The sequence below is a fragment of the Tinamus guttatus genome, unplaced genomic scaffold (genome assembly GCF_059628265.1).
Source record: "Tinamus guttatus ecotype Peru unplaced genomic scaffold, ASM5962826v1 Tinamus_guttatus_pri_ptg000033l, whole genome shotgun sequence".
NCBI classification, from domain to species: domain Eukaryota; kingdom Metazoa; phylum Chordata; class Aves; order Tinamiformes; family Tinamidae; genus Tinamus; species Tinamus guttatus.
The window spans coordinates 7,232,847-7,249,863 of NW_028288567.1; the positions used below are offsets into that span (position 1 = coordinate 7,232,847).

Consider the following 17,017-nt stretch of genomic DNA (forward strand, 5'->3'; position numbering starts at 1 on the left):
TAGGGGCAACGCGCGGGATTGGCGGAGCCGTCACTAGGGGCAACGCGCCGCCATTGGCGGATCGGTCGCTGGGGGCAACGCGCCGCCATTGGCAGAGCCGTCACTGAGGGCAAGGCGCCGCCATTGGTGGATCGGTCGCTAGGGGCAACGCGCCGCCATTGGCGGAGCCGTCGCCGGGGGCAACGCGCGGCGGAAGGGGCGAGTCGCCGGAATCGGAAGGGGCAGGGCGCAGATGGCGGCAGTGATGGCGGCGGCTCTGGATCCCGCTCCCCGGGGGGCTGGTGTCAGCCCCAGGGGGACATTGGGGGTAACTGGGGGCTGCGCTGGCACCGGGCGTCCTGGCTGTGCTGCGGGAGCCTTTGGGGCTGCTGCTCGAGGCGGCGCGGGAGCCGCTGGCGCCCAGGGACGCCGGGAGTGTCACCGCATGTTCTCGGGTGTCCCCTGTGTCACCTGCATGTCCTTCCGTGTGTCCCCGTGTGTCCCCTGCGTGTCCCCTGTGTCATTTGTGTGTCCTGGTGTCCCTTGTGTGTCCCCTATGTGTCCCTGTGTGTCCCTGTGTGTTCCCTGCATGTCCCTCAGTGTGTCCCCCTGTGTCCCTGTGTGTCCTTCCATGTCCCTTGTGTCCCCCCGTGTTCCTCCATGTGTCCCTGAGTCCCCCCATGTCTCCCCATGTCCTTCATATCCCTCCATGTTCCCCTGTAGGAGGTCAGCCGGAGTCAGGACGCCCACCCAATGGCAGTTAAAGGATCCTGCTAGTTTATTAGCTCGCGGGCAGCACATTTATATGATTGTGGCAGTTAGTGATGTCACTGCACAGGCTCCTGATTGGCAGACAATGATGTAACTGAGACCCTTACAGCTCCCCTGACTTGTTTAGCTTCTCCTTTTAGTTCAACAGCTCTTTTATTCTCTCTGACCTTGGCCTGCTTCCTTATCCCCTAGTCAGCATTCCCGTTGTGCTTCCACTAAGACCTGAAAGCCCGGATTGAGCAGCCCTGCTGGGCAGCCCTGGCCGCAGCTCTCTAACCATTCCTCTCTAATTCTCCCTTTTTCCTTTTGCACCAGCCAGGCCTGATTGGTAGCAGAGAATCCCTCACAGCGGATGCCCCTTCCCGGCTCCTCGATCCTCCGTCAAGTCGCAGCAACCCAGGATCTTCCACCCGTTGCAGCAACTTTCCTGCCGTTTGGTTCCCTGCCGTCGGGTCCTGACGTTCCTGCTGTCGGGTCTCTCTTCGGACGCCAGCTGTTGGGACCAGCGCAGGATAACTGCACGGCCTTTCCAGGAGCCGAGCTGGATCGCAAGACATGGGCTCAATATGAGGTCACTTCTTGCTCTGTTTATTACCAAAGTGTGCGGATATTGATCCCTACAAGCACCTGAGGGATTTCCAGGCTCGTTGTGATTGGTTGCTAGGAGGGTTGCTAGGTCCCGAACACACAGGCTCTTCTCAGCAATGCAGATTCTCAGCACAGCATTTCTCTACAGCCCCCCGTATCGGAGGCCGGGAGGCCCCAGGGCCCGATGTGAGAGGCTCAGAGGCCCCAATATCGGAGGCCGGGAGGCTCAGAGACCTCCTATAGCAGAGGCCAGGAGGCTCCCAGCCCCCCATAGGAGAGGCTCTAGGTCCCCATATCGGAGGCTGGGAGGCCCCAGGGCCCCCATTGTGTAGGCCAGGAGGCTCCAGACCCCCCATAGGAGAGGCTAAGAGACCCCCGTAGAGGAGGCCAGGAGGCTCAGAGGCCCCCACAGAGGAGGTCGAGAGGCTCTAGGTCCCCATATGGGAGGCTCCAAACCCCCATGGCGGAGGCCAGGAGGCTCAGAGGCTCCTGTATGAGAGGCCAGGAGGCTCCCAGTCCCCCATATCAGAGGCTGGGAGGCTTAGAGGCCCCCCATAGGAGAGGCTCAGAGGCCCCCATAGAGGAGGCTGAGGGGCCCAGAGGCCCCCATATGAGAAGTCAGGAGGCTCAGAGGCCCCCGTAGAGGAGTCCAGGAGGCTCAGAGACCCCATAGAGGAGGCTGGGAGGCTCAGAGGCCTCCATATGAGAGGCCAGGTGGCTCAGAGACCCCCATAGATGAGGCTGGGAGACTCCCAGACCCCAATAGTGGAGTCCAGGAAGCTCAGAGGCCCCCATTGGGGAAGGCGGGAGGCTCCCTGCTCCCCGTATCTGAGTCCAGGAGGCTCAGAGGCCCCTATAGAGAAGGCTGGGACACTCAGAGGCCCCTATATGAGAGGTGAGAAGACTGGGAGATGCCCGTAGTGGAGTCCAGGAGGCTCAGAAGACCCCACAGAGGAGGCTGGGAGGCTCCCAGACCCCATAGGAGAGGCTCAGAGACCCCCCATATCGGAGGCTGGGAGGCTCCCAGCCCCCCATAGGATTGGCTCTAGGTCCCCATATGGGAGGCCGCAGGGCCCCCATAGTGGAGTCCAGGAGGCTCCCAGGCCCCCCATAGGAGAGGCTCAGAGACCCCCATAGAGGGGGCCAGGAGGCTCAGAGGCCCCCATAGAGGAGGCCAGGAGTCTCCCCGTTCCCCATATCGGAGGCCAGGGGGCTCTGAGGCCCCCACAGAGGAGGTCGAGAGGCTCTAGGTCCCCATATGGGAGGCTCCCAGACCCCCATAGCGGAGGCCAGGAGGCTCAGAGGCTTCTGTATCAGAGGCCAGGAGGCTCCCACTTCCCCATAGTGAAGGACAAGAGGCTCCAGGGCCCCCCATTTTGGAGGGTGGGAGACTCCCAGTTCCCCATAGTTGGGACAGGGAGACTCCAGGTCCCCATAGGAGAGGCTGGGAGACTCCCATAGAGGAGGCTGGGAGCTCCCAGACCCCATAGGATTGGCTCTAGGTCCCCATATTGGAGGCCGGGAGGCCGCAGGGCCCCCATAGCGGAGTCCAGGAGGCTCCCAGGCCCCGCATAGGAGAGGCTCAGAGACCCCCATAGAGGAGGCCAGGAGGCTCAGAGGCTCCCACAGAGGAGGCCGAGAGGCTCTAGATTTCCATAGCGGAAGCCTGGAGGCTCCCAGTCCCCCATATCAGAGGCCTGGAGGCTTAGAGGCCCCCCATAGGAGAGGCTGAGAGGCTCAGAGGCCCCCATATGAGAAGCCAGGAGGCTCCTAGCTCCCCATAGCGGAGGCCAGGAGGCTTCAGGGCCCCCCATATCGAAGGCCAGGAGGCTCCTAGTACCCCATAGAGAGGCCGGGAGGCTCAGAGGCCCCCATAGAGGAGGCTGGGAGGCTTCCCACTCCCCATATCGGAGGCCAGGAGGCTCTGAGGCCCCCATAATATATAATCCAAAAACTACTCCCTATCAGGCAGTCATCCCGCTCTTAAAAGCAACTATTGAAATTCAAGGTTCCCAGGCTTCTTAGTAAAATTACATATCAAATAGATGCAGATTCAGCACAATGGAGTTTTTTTTTTTTTTTTTTTTTTTTTATCTTATCATGTTTTCTTTATCTTGGACAAGAACCAGAAAATGGCTGGCTGGTTTCTGGTATGCTTAGAGGAGGTATATCTGCATGTCTTTGCCCTGTGACAGCTCTTGCATTTTTTCTTTGTCTCTGCACCAGAAAAGAACACTCTAACTGCGTTTCAAGCTCTCTTGTGTTTTGGAGACAGAAGCAGGAATTCCTTGAAGCATATGCAGACAACCATTTGGGGAAGAGCTCCATTTACTTATTCTGATTTGTCTCTGTCTGTTCATTAGTGAGCTGAGGGAACTTAAAAATCCACAGGAGTAGCACAGGATAGTGACAAGCATGAGCACATCTGGAGTTTTTTTCATTACCACATAGAAAAAATATCTGTAAGTTAAAATTGGATATCTCTAAATAGATACAGTGGTTGTATTTTCAGGCTGTAAACACTGTAAAGGCAGAAGCATAGGGATTTAAAAGATTCCTTGCAGTGTTCTGAATTAACAAGGAAGGAAGATTAAGCCCACTGACACTTCTCAAACCCTGAAAATTGGGTTTTGTGGTGAAAAGAATTAAGTCATTCTAGTGACACTGGAAGGAGCGCTTTGAGTATAATATGATGTGGAGATGTGGAAGTGTTCTTGTTTTCAAATATGAATCTTTGTTGATTAAAGTAGATTTTAAACTTTTTCTCAATTTTTTTAGAGTGAAATGCAACTGCATGAGAAAGACCTGATAAGGCAGCAACATGAGGAGATGTTGAATGAACATAGAGAATTGATTGATGCTTTAACTGCAGAAATCCTCCTAGTGAGGGAGGAAAGCATTACTTTACAGGTACTGAGATTTATTGAGCCTTCCTTCCTTCCTTTTGTCTACTGCTGGAACTTATTTTGTAGTCTTCTATGAAGACTTTCTAGTCTTATTTCAATTGCTAATGCTTCATGTATTGCTTTTAGTATTTCAGTGGTCAAATGAGTTCCTTTATCAGAATCTACGATATCTCAAAGTGTGGTATGGTATCTTTCAATAAGCCTTTTATTACTATTGAGGCTGAAGCCTTCCTGACTGGGAATGCTTTCACCCAACAAAATAATTAGTCAACTATGACTAGCAGATGTTCCTGACCCCTTTCAGGAGCATGTCTTTGAAAGCTGTTCACGATTTTTGAAATGGCATCCAAGCCCTTGGGTATCGTAATTTTATTTTAGCATCTATCTTCAATTAGTGTTGTATTCTGCACCTACCAAACACGCTTTCATTATTGTAAGATTGCTTGCGTCAAACCAATGCTGCCCATGACTGGGAAATTTGTTCTCTAAATAAGGCACCTCTCCGTGTGTCCATCTGTGGAAATTTCTCAGTAGTGATATCAACATGATCTTAGGGAGCCACAGATTTCCCTAAATATATATATATATATATATATCCTGTTTCCAATTTCTCTATAGTCCTAATCATTACCAATTTCTTCTTGGTGAGCAGTGGTTGTAAGGCAGCTTCTTTCACTGCAGCGCCAACAAGGTTGTTTCTCATAGTTACATTGCAAGTGATCTGTTGGTGAGCCTTCTGATACAGGATTGCTAACTGCAAAGGTTTTTCCAAGGCCTGTAATGACTCTAAAATCTAGCCCTGGTGAGGCCACATCTGGAGTACTGTATCCAGTTCTGGGCTCCCCAGTACAAGAGGGATGTGGAGCTGCTGGAGAGAGTCCAGTGCAGGGCTACAATGATGATCAGGGGCCTGGAACATCTGCCCTGTGAGGAGAGGCTGAGAGAGCTGGGCCTGTTCAGCCTGGAGAAGAGAAGGTTGAGAGGAGACTTGATAAGCGTATATAAGTACCTCAAGGGAGGCAGTGAGAAGGATGGTGCTGGCCTCTTTTCACTGGTGGCCACTGATAGAACTAGAGGAAACAGCCACAAAGTGAAGCATGAGAAGTTCCACAAGAACTTAAGGAAAAATTTCTTAACAGTGAGGGTGACAGAGCACTGTCCGAACTATCTATCCTCTGCAGCAGGCTTTGCTTTGAAAGACTAAGTGAGCTCCTGAGGAGGAAGGCAGGACCCTGAAATGGAGGGCTGGGACCCCCGAGTGCTATGCGCGCCCGTGGACCCCGGGTTGGGGGGAGAGTTCCACAACTGAAAGTTGAGTTTGTCCACCCCTCCGGCCTGCCTCCCGGGTCGTACTGACCCTACGTTACAGGATGCACTGGGCATAGAAAGGACAGTGAGGAGAGAGCGGAAGGGAGGAGAAACTCCTAACTCGGAGGCCTATGCTATCTCCGCAGGAACTGGTCAGCAACTCTCTGATCTGCCCGCTCGAGAGGAGGTTCGGGTCCAGTATCCCACTGGCAGGTATCACCTCGTGAGTAGTTATCTATACTTTGCTTCTTTTATGTTTTTGCTTTCACCTGAAAAAAAGCTTGATGTAGACACCTCGTTCTGCATGATTATTGCTGAATCCTGAGCCTACTCGGAACATCTGTTCCAGTGCTCTGTCACCCCCACTGTTAAAACATTTTTCCTTAAGTTCCTGTTGAACTTTTGCTGCTTCAGTTTGTGGCCATTACCTCTAGTTCTGCCCATAGTCGCCACTGCAAAGAGGCTGCTTTCCAGCCATTCAGACTGCTTTTCTACAGGTTATGGTCCTAATTTTGCCCCTGCCACCACCACAACACCTGCATCTCTACATAATAGCCCAGTGCAATACCTTCATGTCACCCTCAAAGGAAGGATTACTCTGTTGCATTCTAAATGTGAGACATGACTTATTTCCCAGTGCTCTCCATCCATCTTGTAGGAACTTAACTCTCTTTGAGATACCCCTGTATTAAATATGGGAGAGGTTCAAAAATCAAAAGGCCTGTCACATGGATCACATAAAACTTGTTTCCTTAGAAAACTGTGCTGGAAAAAAAATGAATATTGTCCACCCTTCAAAAAAATGTAAGGAAGATTCAGGAAAGATTAAAGAGCGTATTTATAGCTGACAGAAATCTGAAGGAGGCAGCAGATGGCTTGCAAGACTGTCAAGTCACAGCAAGGGCAAGTTTGAACAAAGCCAGCATTGCTGACCGTTGTCACCGCAGCTTCTCTGGTTGCCATCTTTGCTCCCCTTCCTTGTTACCTCCTTGTTGTTCCTCTTCCAAAACAAAACAAACAAAAAAAACCTTTGGAAAAGGGTCTTAGGCCACTTGTAGTGAGCTAAAAGCCTTCAACTCCTTCAGCAAACTGGGAGAGGGCCATGGGAAGTTTTGAGAAGCCAAAAATTATTCTAATCATGCAGCTCTGGAGAAGTGATTTGACCAGGTGATCCTGTGGGGTGACTGGTCCCTCAGGGGCTGGGGGACAACAAGACTGGGGGAAGAGATGAGGATCTAAAAGGTGAAACTGGGCAGATCCTTATAAGTTGCAGATGGCAGGACCCTCCATAGGGAGGGAAGCTCCCTGCCAGAGGCAAGGGCTATCTGTGATCTGAAAGGCTCTTAAATCCATACTGGTGCCTTCTGATAAGAGCCAGCTTTTGTCTTTGGAAGCAAGGGGCTTGCTGCCAAAGTGTCCAGAGGAGGCTGAGCAGTCTATGCTATGCAGGATCCCTCATGCAAAGACCAGAGGTTTTCCCCTGGCTTATGATCTTAGGTCAATTTGCAGGTTCAAGGTACTGCACAGAGTTACTGCTTTATCTTCCCCTCATGTCCTGCTAGCACATTCATCCTGGCTCCCTATGCAGAGAGATGAAGCATTAGGATGAAGCATTGTCCTGATGTGGTCCTGTGTGAGAGGATAACAGGGATCAGGGCAGGCTCGCTCTCTCTCTCTCTCTCCCTCCCTCCCCCTCTCCCTGCCAGGAGACTCCGGCAGAGTCTCGGGAGAAGAACAGTCCGTGCATCCTTCTGGGCTTTTTTGATGACCATGATGTCTGGCACTTCCTCTCTGCAACTGCCTTGTTCTTCTCCTTTCTGGTGAGTCCTGCTTCAAGCTTCCCTCACTTTGCTATATACCTTCACCATTTCTTCCTTCTTGTCCTCCTTTGCCTCATTGTTGGCCCCAGTAACCTAAAAAAGTGCACAAGCTCTTTCCCAAGATCGCCTTTGTGGTGATTCCTGGAAACAGGGCTTGGACCTTCTGCTTTGACTTATTCTTCCCTAGGCCTCTAGGCCACCAGCAAGGGCTGACCACTACCTTGCAATTTCTTCCTCCTCAGGTCCTGCTATCCCTGGATGATGACTTGGACACGGTGAGCAGGGACAAGATCCCAGTTTTCTGAACCCCGAGGGGAGGCAAGGGGTGTCCTGAACTGCTTCCCCAGTCAAAGGTGCCAGGCCACCAATGTCCACTGGGAACAAAACTGCTTCCATGCTTAGCAGCCCTGGGGGAAAAAGAAGCTGGATCCCATGGCAAGCATGAAGGGATGCTGCAATAACTGAGGCAGGACCAGAAGGAAGGATGGTATTTGCACCTTTCCCATAGCATCTGTTGGAGCATACACCACCTGACAGCTCAAGCTAATGAGAGCCCTCTAGCTTCTGCATCTTCAGTGGGAGTCAGTGAAGAGAGAGGTAACTGGAGGTTTTGTTATTAACTCTGGTGAGTGGGCTCAAGGCACAATGCAGACTCTTCCCCTGTCTGCAGCTGGTGCTTGTACCCTGGGGGCTGCCACCTTCAGAGGGTCTCCTCAGCAAGCTGGGGGAGCGTATGGTTCCTATCCCATGGCCACTCCATGGCACAAAACAACTGCTGGGTGAGCAAAGGACTCCAAGCTGAAATGACAGTGGGGTATTGTTTTCTTCTTGTTGGAGAGTCTTGTCCTGTGTCTGGAAGGGAACCATGATAACAAGAGAAACTCATGCCAGGGACAGCAGTGTTCACGAGACATGGTGGACTGAAGTTTCCCACAAGTGCTCTGCAAGACTCACAGCCTCCTGTCTTGGTTACTATAGCCTCTCTTCCTTTTACACATAGAACAATCTCACTTCTTGCCTCTGGCAGCATGGGTGCTTGTCAGCGCAGTGGTTTCCTGTGTAGCACCAGAAGTGCTTCTCTGAGCAGTGTGAGCCACCATGGTGTGGCTCACTGGCAAACAAGTCACAGCCTTGTTTGTAGTGTAGCTTCTTGGCCCCCGCTGCATGGTCCAGGGAGCTTTGCTAAAAGGGCAAGGTGGAATGAAGAATCCATCCAGCAACCTCAGTCTCTTTCCAGCTCCTGTGTGCTGGCTTTGGGCAAACTTGGCAAACAGGTTCCTGTTCTGGACTGGCGGTGAACTCCTCCTCTGAACTGGAGGTTTTATGAGGATTGGGGTTGACTTCTGTATCTAAATATCTGGACCAATCTTTTTTCCCCTCTTCAACTTTTCTTCAGCTGAAATAGTTTTTTATTGATTTCTGCATTCCTCCTGAATTCTCAATTATTTGAAAACAAGAATAAGATATGAAATATTGCAGACATTGCATCTAAAATGTGACCTGCTTTGCTAATTTTGAATTAAAAAGTATTCTTTGAGGTGTGCTGTTCTTATTTTTGTCATTATCTGAGCATTTTTTCTTTGATGCATGTGCCTGCACCCAGTGCAAAGGCTCTGATCCAGTCGTGTAACCAGAAGTCTGTGGTCATTTTCTATTCTGAAAAGTCTGTATTGTCTAGGAAAGTTTTGTACTTCAAACAGAAGGGCTGCTGTAGGAGTCCACATTCTTCATTTCTAGGTTAGTGAAACCCAAATCTATGATAATCTTGGTGTTATAGGACAAGCTGAGATGTGCGGGAGGCGTGACTTGTGGAGCCTGTGGTCTCTGAGTCCCCTCAGAGAGCAGTGGTATATTCAGTGTTAGACGCTGCAAGTATTGTCTTTTCCCTGACTCTGTATTACTAGTTCCACTAGCATTGAGACCTGCTCTATGATGACTGCTGGGAGCTGCATAAATTGCTGCAGTGTGGTTTGTTGGAGGACACCAAGTTGCTGTGATGCTGATCTTGCACATTGTTAAGGTGAGCCAGGGAGTGAGCTGGGTAGTACTTCAGGACCAGGGTTTGGGGTACCGCAGGAGAAGGAGCTGTTTTCCTTAGAAAACAGGCAAGACATCCTGCCAGAGCCCTCATCACAGGCCTTGCACTAACAAGTCCCTCATTGTAGCAAGTGCCTGGAGAAGCTTAGGTACAACCCTGACCTGGGCCTTTGGGGTGGGTACAATGTTTTGGGCATGGAAGAGCTTGCAGTGCCAAGGGAAGGATGTTAAATCTTGGGCACTGGGGTTACATGGCAAGTGAGAACATAGTCTGTCACTGACAGCATGTTGAGCACCAGCTTCAGGAAAATGCCAAGCAGAGAGGAGCCACTCCAAGGCAAACCCCACTGCTGTGGGACCTGGAGGGAGATGTATTGCTCTTGTCCAAGCTGGGACCTTGTTGGAGGTGAGAGACTATGTTGGAGTGAGAAAGATGCTTGAGGTGGTGCTAATGCCCTGCCTGCGGCCCAAAGATTAGCATGTCTGTCTCATAGGAACTTCACTAGGCTTGAGCTTACCTGCCCAGTTTCTATGGTGCCCATACATCAGTCAGACCATGCAGTTACTCCTGTGTATCCATCAAATATTTTATGCAAATTGAGCAAATCTGGCCAGAGACTGCAGTGCAATTTCTCATGAGAACAAATGTTTCTTCTCTGATCCCCCTTGAGTAAGAGGTGGAGAGAGGAGGGACAGTGGCTTAAAAAAACAAAGGAAACAAACAAAAACCCTCTTGATCTTGCAAACTTAGCAGGTTGCACAATTGATGAATGGGTATTTTGGGGGTGTTTGGGTGCCTCTGTCTGGCAGGGTGGCCTGGCCTTGTGCTGAGGCAGCTCTGTGTTGTCAGCTTTCCTGTTCTAGCTTGGCTCTGCAAGTGCTCAGCACACAAATGCATGTGAAGCATGGAGTCTTGCAGGACATCTTTTGTTCTTGTTTTCTGTTAAACTTTGTTCACTGAGGAAACAAGCATTAGACAGTGGTGTGGGGAGGAAAATAGAGCAGCAATTGGGATGAATGCCTGTGTTGGAGTATGGGGCTTACGAGGTTGCCATTCAAGGGACAGGCGGCCACTTTTGCTCGCAAGGGGCAGGTAGCCTCCTCCCTGCTCTCCTCCACATGCTCATCCTTCTTTCTACAATCTCTTAACAACTCCTGGCAGGGAAGAAAATGGGTCAGTTTTGCATTGGATTTTCTGCCCATTGCCATCCCTTTCAGGGTGGGGCTGAGGAGAACAATAGAAAAAAGGCTGGAGGCCCTGGCTGGAAGTGATGGTTGCCAAACTATCATCTAGTGTGCGTTGGAAACCAGATCTGTGCAGTAGTACCAACTCTAAGCTTTTAATGGGTGGTTGCTAAACACTCATGTTTGCATGTGAAGGCATGAGACAAGCTGGCTGTATGTGTGAGCAGAGCTATGACGATGTGTTTTCATCTGCATCTGTGGTCTGCACTTCCTGCAGCACTGTGCTGCCCTGTCTTCTGAGTACCTTCCTGAGTAAAAGGCAGTGCAGAGCTGTGATCAGGCTAAACTTGCATGGCCAGAAAGCTGGTGCTGAGTAGCTGCTGCTTTCCACCCAGAAGCAACATGACCTTGATGTTTTGCTTTACTGTGCTCTTTTCTCCCAGGTCCTGGGCACCAGACCATAGGTCTGCTGACCATCATTCAAGAAAGGGTGGATGGGCAGATAATACTTATATATTCCTTTTTTCCCTTAAATCTAGCTAAAGTTGTTTTTCCTTCCTGGGCAACTCAAGAGACAAAAATAGCTTTTGTTTAAATAAATAAATCCCCCAAACTCAAAGTTAGGGAAGTTACCAGATTTGTGTTGTGAAGTTACCAGATTTGTGTTGACAGTGTTATAGCTACCACCAAAACCTCCTTTGGGATGGTAAAAACCTAACCAACCAACGACTGAAAAATAGCCAAGCTGTTGAGGAGCATGTGACATTTCAGTGAGACATGAAGGCACAACTTTAGCCATTAAAAGTAGAGTTTTGTGCCCATTGAAACAGTGGTACTGACAAAGAGCAGAGAGGATTGTGAATAAAAATATTGCTAATAAAAAGAGGAACAGGGTACTCCTGAGACTATACAGAATATTAACAGAGTTTAGGTCAGACTGAGGTAGATTGGTTTGTCTGTCTTCGGGTGAGTGCAGTCAGCTTGAGCCAGTTTCACTCGTGAGTTTGTATATGGTTGCCATCATCTATATGTTCATGTAGCTATGCTAGGCATTTGCAGGATATGAGAACTCCCAAACACCTGAAGCAACTTTCACATGAGGAAAGTGTAAGAATGGTGAGCATAAACTCACTGCCCTAGGGCTAAGCTGTGGACTCCTGAAATCCTACCAGCAGCAGTCTTCACCCTCCCTCAGCACCTTTCTATTGTCTACAGGTAAGTGCTGCTGTTTCATCAGATGCCTACACCTTACCCATCATTAAGGGCAACAGCTCATCCCTTAAAAACATTTAAATATCTAGTTTCCTAATTTTCTAATATTTAATATCTAATTTAAATATCTAAATATTGAATGTCATCACACCCATCCCGCCCTTTACTATGCTATTTTCATATACCATGGAGAGCAGATTGTACACCATGTATATATGTATATATGTGTGTATATAGATATTTATGTAAGTAATGTACCACAGAGAGCAGGTATCTGCAACGGGGCAAAAAATCTACACACCTCTGTACACTAAGTAACAAGCTAGCACTGGAACTGTTGGTTTTGGACAGCGCTTGGCACTGTGAAGGGTAGTTGAATGGTGCCTTCTGCTAGGTCTCAGGCTGAGCTGGTAAGGGGCATAGGCTGGGTGCAGTAAGATTGCAAGCTTATTTCTACCTTATTTCTACCCTGGAATTCAAAACCAATGTGAGATTCTGTTACCTGGGTTTATCCTTTCTGGACAGCTGATGTTCCTCTCAGCAGGTAGGTCATGTGTTATTTTCAAGATTGCCCTATATAGGCTACATGCATGTGCTCTGTTTTTTTTTTTTTTTTTTTTTTTTTTTTGAGTTACATTGAAATAATAAGTGTTTGGCATTGACCTGTGGACCAAGAGGTGCTACTTTTTCATGAATTGAAACATTTGGCCAAAAATGATGCTTTTGTTCTTTCAATCCCAGAAATGAATCATGTCCAGTGTACTCCGTGCAGAGGATTATTTCTAATGCAGAGTATTATTTCCATTTCCATTCCCTAACCCCAACCTTAACCCCTAACCTCTAAACCTAACCATAACCCTGACCCTAAACCTAAACCCTAACTCCTAACCCTAAACCTAAACCCTAACCCATCCCCAACCCTAACCCTAAACCAGGGGTCCTCAAACTTTTTAAACAGGGGGCCGGTTCACTGTCCCTCAGACACTCTCAGGGGCCGGACTATAGTTTGGAAAAAAATGAACAAATTCCACACTGCACATATTTTATTTGTAGTAGTGCACAAAAACAGGAAAAAGAATGCAATTTAAAACGAAGAACAATTGTAATCAACAAAAACCAATAATATTTCAATGTGAACTATGGGCCTGCTTTTGGCTGATGAGATGGTCAATGTTAGGTTCCATGTTTGTCACTGCTAGTCGTAGCAAGTGATGCAAGTGTTCATCAGTTAGTCTGGATCTGATTGGAGATTTCAGATGTTTCATTCGGGAAAAAGTCTGCTCACAGACACAGGTGCTGCCAAAGATGCTTGCAGTTTCGAGTGCCTGGTTCCTGAGATTATGATATGTCTCTGAGGGGAGAGATGCATAGAAATTAGTAAGGCTGCTTGATTTGAATGCATCTTCCAGCGAGTCACAAGTCTGTAGTTTGGCCAATTCCATTTGGTAAATCGGATCAACAGTTTCAATGTCAACAGAAAATGGGTTCCAGAAAAGCTGTATGTCCTGTTCATGGAGACAAAGCTCTTTAAATCTATTTTGAAACTCCTTTTGCAACATTTCTAGTACATCCATACATGTTTTATTTGGGAATGCAACTGCTGTTTTTTCTGCAGACAGGTTTTGAGTTGTGGGTAGATGGCAGAAGTTTTCCTCCTTTACTTGGTTAATGCGCAGGTCTAATTGGACTTGAAATGCTTTCACATGTGAATACATATCACAGATGAGCTTCCCCTTTCCTTGAAGCTGGACATTGAAATTGTTGAATAGCTCTGTTACACCTGTCAGAAACGCAAGGTGCCATTTCCATTCTGCATCTTTGAGCTCTGGTACTTCTTTGTTTTTAGAAAGCATAAAATCATAAACCCGTGGAAGTAAGTCATAAAATCGTTTCAAAACTCTCCCTCGACTCAGCCAATGGACTTCTGTGTGGTACAGAATATCTTCATAGGCAACATTTAGCTCAGACAGAAATTCCTGAAACTGTCTGTGGTTTAGTGCATGAGCTCTAATGAAGTTAACACAAGAAACTACAATTTTCACGACAGAGTCCAGCTTCAGTGATTTACAACACAGTGCATGTTGGTGGATGATGCAGTGTATGGCTATTGGATGTGAATGGTTGCGTTTGACCATCTCGTCGTTAATGTGTGCAACCACTCCTTTCATGGACCCCACCATGCTAGGAGCACCATCAGTTGTCACACTGAATAGTTTACCCCAGTCCAACTCCAAATCATTCATAGTTTGGCAAACTTTCTCATAGATATCCTCTCCTATAGTTGTTCCTTTGATGCTTTTCAGTGCAGCAAGCTCCTCTGTGACTTCGAAAGAATCATTTGTCCCACAAATGAAAATTAGAAGTTGTGCAGAATCACAAACATCCTTGCTTTCGTCGAGTGCCAATGAGAAATAGCAAAGTTTTTGTGAGGAGTTTTGCAACTGCAAATTCAATTTTTCTCCCATTTCTTCAATCCTTCGTGTAATTGTAGGTCCTGAAAAACTCACTGTACTAAATAAATCCGCCTTCTCTGGACACATCTCTTTGGCAACAGAAAGAAGGCATTCTTTAACAAATTCTCCCTCTATGAATGCTCTGCAAGTGCGTGCTATGAGCTTGGCAACTTGATAGCTTGCTGGAAGTGATGATATATTGAGCTGCTTTTGCCTCACAGAAGTATTTTGCTGAGTTGTCAATCCATGTTTCAGTCTTAATATTTTATCTTTTCTCACTTGTCTGACCAAAGAATCATATTTATCTTTGAGTTTCGTAGTGTCGACGCAAATTGCGTTCCTTGAACACAGACACTGAATTCTGGCATATCAGACAAACAGCTCTTTCTTTGTACTCCGTGAAAAAATAACCAGAAGTCCACTTTTCTTGGAATACCCTGCACTCGGTGTCAATTTTTGTTTTTTTTTTTTTGACATGATGGTGCGCGCGCTTCCCCCTGGTGCTGGCTTGCGTGTCCTGCCTGGGAGCTGGAGGGAGGGAGGGAGAGACGAGGGAGCCGCCCACCTCGCTGATGCCACCGCCCCCCTCCACAGCCTGGCCGCGCAGTCCGGAAAGGGTCGCCAGAAGGGACCGAAGGAGCTTTGCCAGGCCGGGGCTCTGGCGATTCGCCCGAGTTGGCTGGACCTCGCAGTCCAGAGGCTGCTGACTGAGCTTGCCCGGCAGCGGAGATGCCCGCGCCTCTCACCTGCCGCGCATCGCAGAGGAGGAGGAGCGGTCGGCGGCGCGTTTTGTAGCCGAGAGGCGCCCCCTTGGGGGTCTGGTCGAGGACGAGGCGCTGGTTTCAGCCCAGTCCCGGCGGGTGCTTGCGGGCTGTGGAGGCTGGCGCGCGGGTTAAGTGGCTGGAAGTAATCTGCGGCTGCTTGGTTTCCACCACCAAACCCCGGCGCGGGGGGAGGGGGGCGGGGGGTGGTTCTGTAAATACCGACGGGCCGGATCGAGGACCCTGGGGGGCTGTATCCGGCCCGTGGGCCGTAGTTTGAGGAGCCCTGGTCTAGACGATCTCTCGAGATCCCTTCCAGCCTTAACCATTCTGTGATTCGGTGATGCTGTGATTCTGTGATTAGTTCTTGTTTTTTGAGATTTTGAATTTCTTGAAGCACTTTACAGGAATGGTTACAATATACCCTACCTATGTGATTGCAAATGCAGAAATTCTCTGGATTTCCTAATGCTTAGCACTTAGGCCGACAAACAGGACATTCGCAAGGAGAGAGTGTCATTTGCATGGAAAATACTGTGTAGCGTGCCTGTGTTCTGTAAGGGGAACAGAGGAGGAGCGCAGTTGCAAGGATTAGTCTAATAGGTTGTTTATTTTGCCACCTTATGTCTGTACATGTTTTTTGCGGCCTCCTTAAAATTATTTTCCTTCCTCCGTCATTGCAGAGCCTGTAGGATGCACTAGTTTGTGCAAAGATCACAGGAAAGGGCCATGAGAGCCAGAAGCAATATCTTGTCTTTATCCCTCATGCGTAGTTTAAAGTAATATTGTAGCCCACCATAAAATGAAAACCTAATCTTACGGACTGTTAGTAGTGTTTGCCACACAGTTCTTTTTTAAATTTTTGCTTTCCTAGGCTGAATATGAGGCTGCTGTGACAATTCATGACAATCACGTCATTAGAGGGCTTTTTTCTTTCCTGGGAATAAGCGCACTAAAGGGCATGATATCTGCTTTCTTCTGTCTGTAAGAGATGGAAGATTGTTGGAGTGGGCCGTGCATCTTCCCTTTACTTCTGTTGTTAGAACATTTTGGGGAAACATTCTGAATGGGCAAAATGCCCAAAAGACACAGCATTGTATAGTTCATTTGTGAATCTCACGTCTGTGCTTTAAGGAGCTACAGAGGCAGCGCTGGTAGTTTGCTAGTCTGTTGATATCTCCTATTCAGGCTGTGTTGGTCCTGGAAAAAATGTGAAGATATGATGTAAAATCTATTTTCTGTGAAGTCATATTACCTGCACAAAGGGTACATGTCAGATGGTATAGTATATGTGTGACAAGATGGTCAAAGTGGTGTAGGTATGGAGAGACCTGCTGTGCAGACTGCTGTGCAGACAGCATGCTGGATGTTGCAGATAACTCTTCTATGCTGTACCGACTTCACTTGGCAGGTAAGGTTGCAGTCAAGGGAAACTTGTTTTATCCTTGCACATTGGGGGAGGATATAAAGATATTTTCAGAGAAGCTTCGTCAGTGTAACAGAGAGACTCTTAAAATTCTCCTCTTGAGAAAAGGCATCATTTGGAGCTAATAATAATGTGCCTAACTTTTCTTCCTCCTACCAGATTTGTTTTGTTTATTGTTGTTTTGTTTTGTTTTTCCTCCTCTGCCTGCACAGTATTGCATCAGTATTTCCTTCAGCACAAGCAACCATGGGTTTCTGGCTTCTCTAGCAGATTTCACTCCCATTGTTACTGGAGCTGTGGAGCTATTGTTTTTGTCGTATAGCATGGACTGGTTTCTTAAGATGATTAGCAATGCTCTTTATCCTGGGAGAAAGTGAAACTATATTGCACATGGCATTTCTATGGGAAAAGCATTTTTTTCTTCATAGGTGTAAAGCTTGGAAAGAGGTGGGACAATGTTCTCAAGATTACAAAGAAGCATGCTAAAGATCACGTCCTGCTGTTTAATGATGCACATATCTTGATGTCCTTCCTGGGAGCCAAAGACCACCAAACTACTGCTGAACTTTTA

The 17,017-nt window shown here is 48.2% G+C and overlaps 3 long non-coding RNA genes across 3 annotated transcripts in view; all 3 read left to right on the top strand.

Annotated features, from left to right (window-relative positions):
• Window positions 1-4,136: 4,136 nt before the first annotated feature.
• LOC148596053 (uncharacterized) overlaps window positions 4,137-17,017 on the top strand; it is a 32,192-nt gene continuing 19,311 nt past the window's right edge. The window contains exon 1 of the long non-coding RNA XR_015913759.1: window positions 4,137-4,248. This is a non-coding gene — a long non-coding RNA (uncharacterized LOC148596053). The remainder of the gene's footprint in view (window positions 4,249-17,017) is intronic.
• Window positions 7,232-7,668, top strand: LOC148596054 (uncharacterized). Its single transcript, XR_015913756.1, has 2 exons — window positions 7,232-7,372; window positions 7,615-7,668. It is a non-coding gene; the product is annotated as an uncharacterized LOC148596054 (long non-coding RNA).
• On the top strand, window positions 16,380-16,970 carry LOC148596055 (uncharacterized). The gene is made up of 2 exons (XR_015913757.1): window positions 16,380-16,431; window positions 16,875-16,970. It is a non-coding gene; the product is annotated as an uncharacterized LOC148596055 (long non-coding RNA).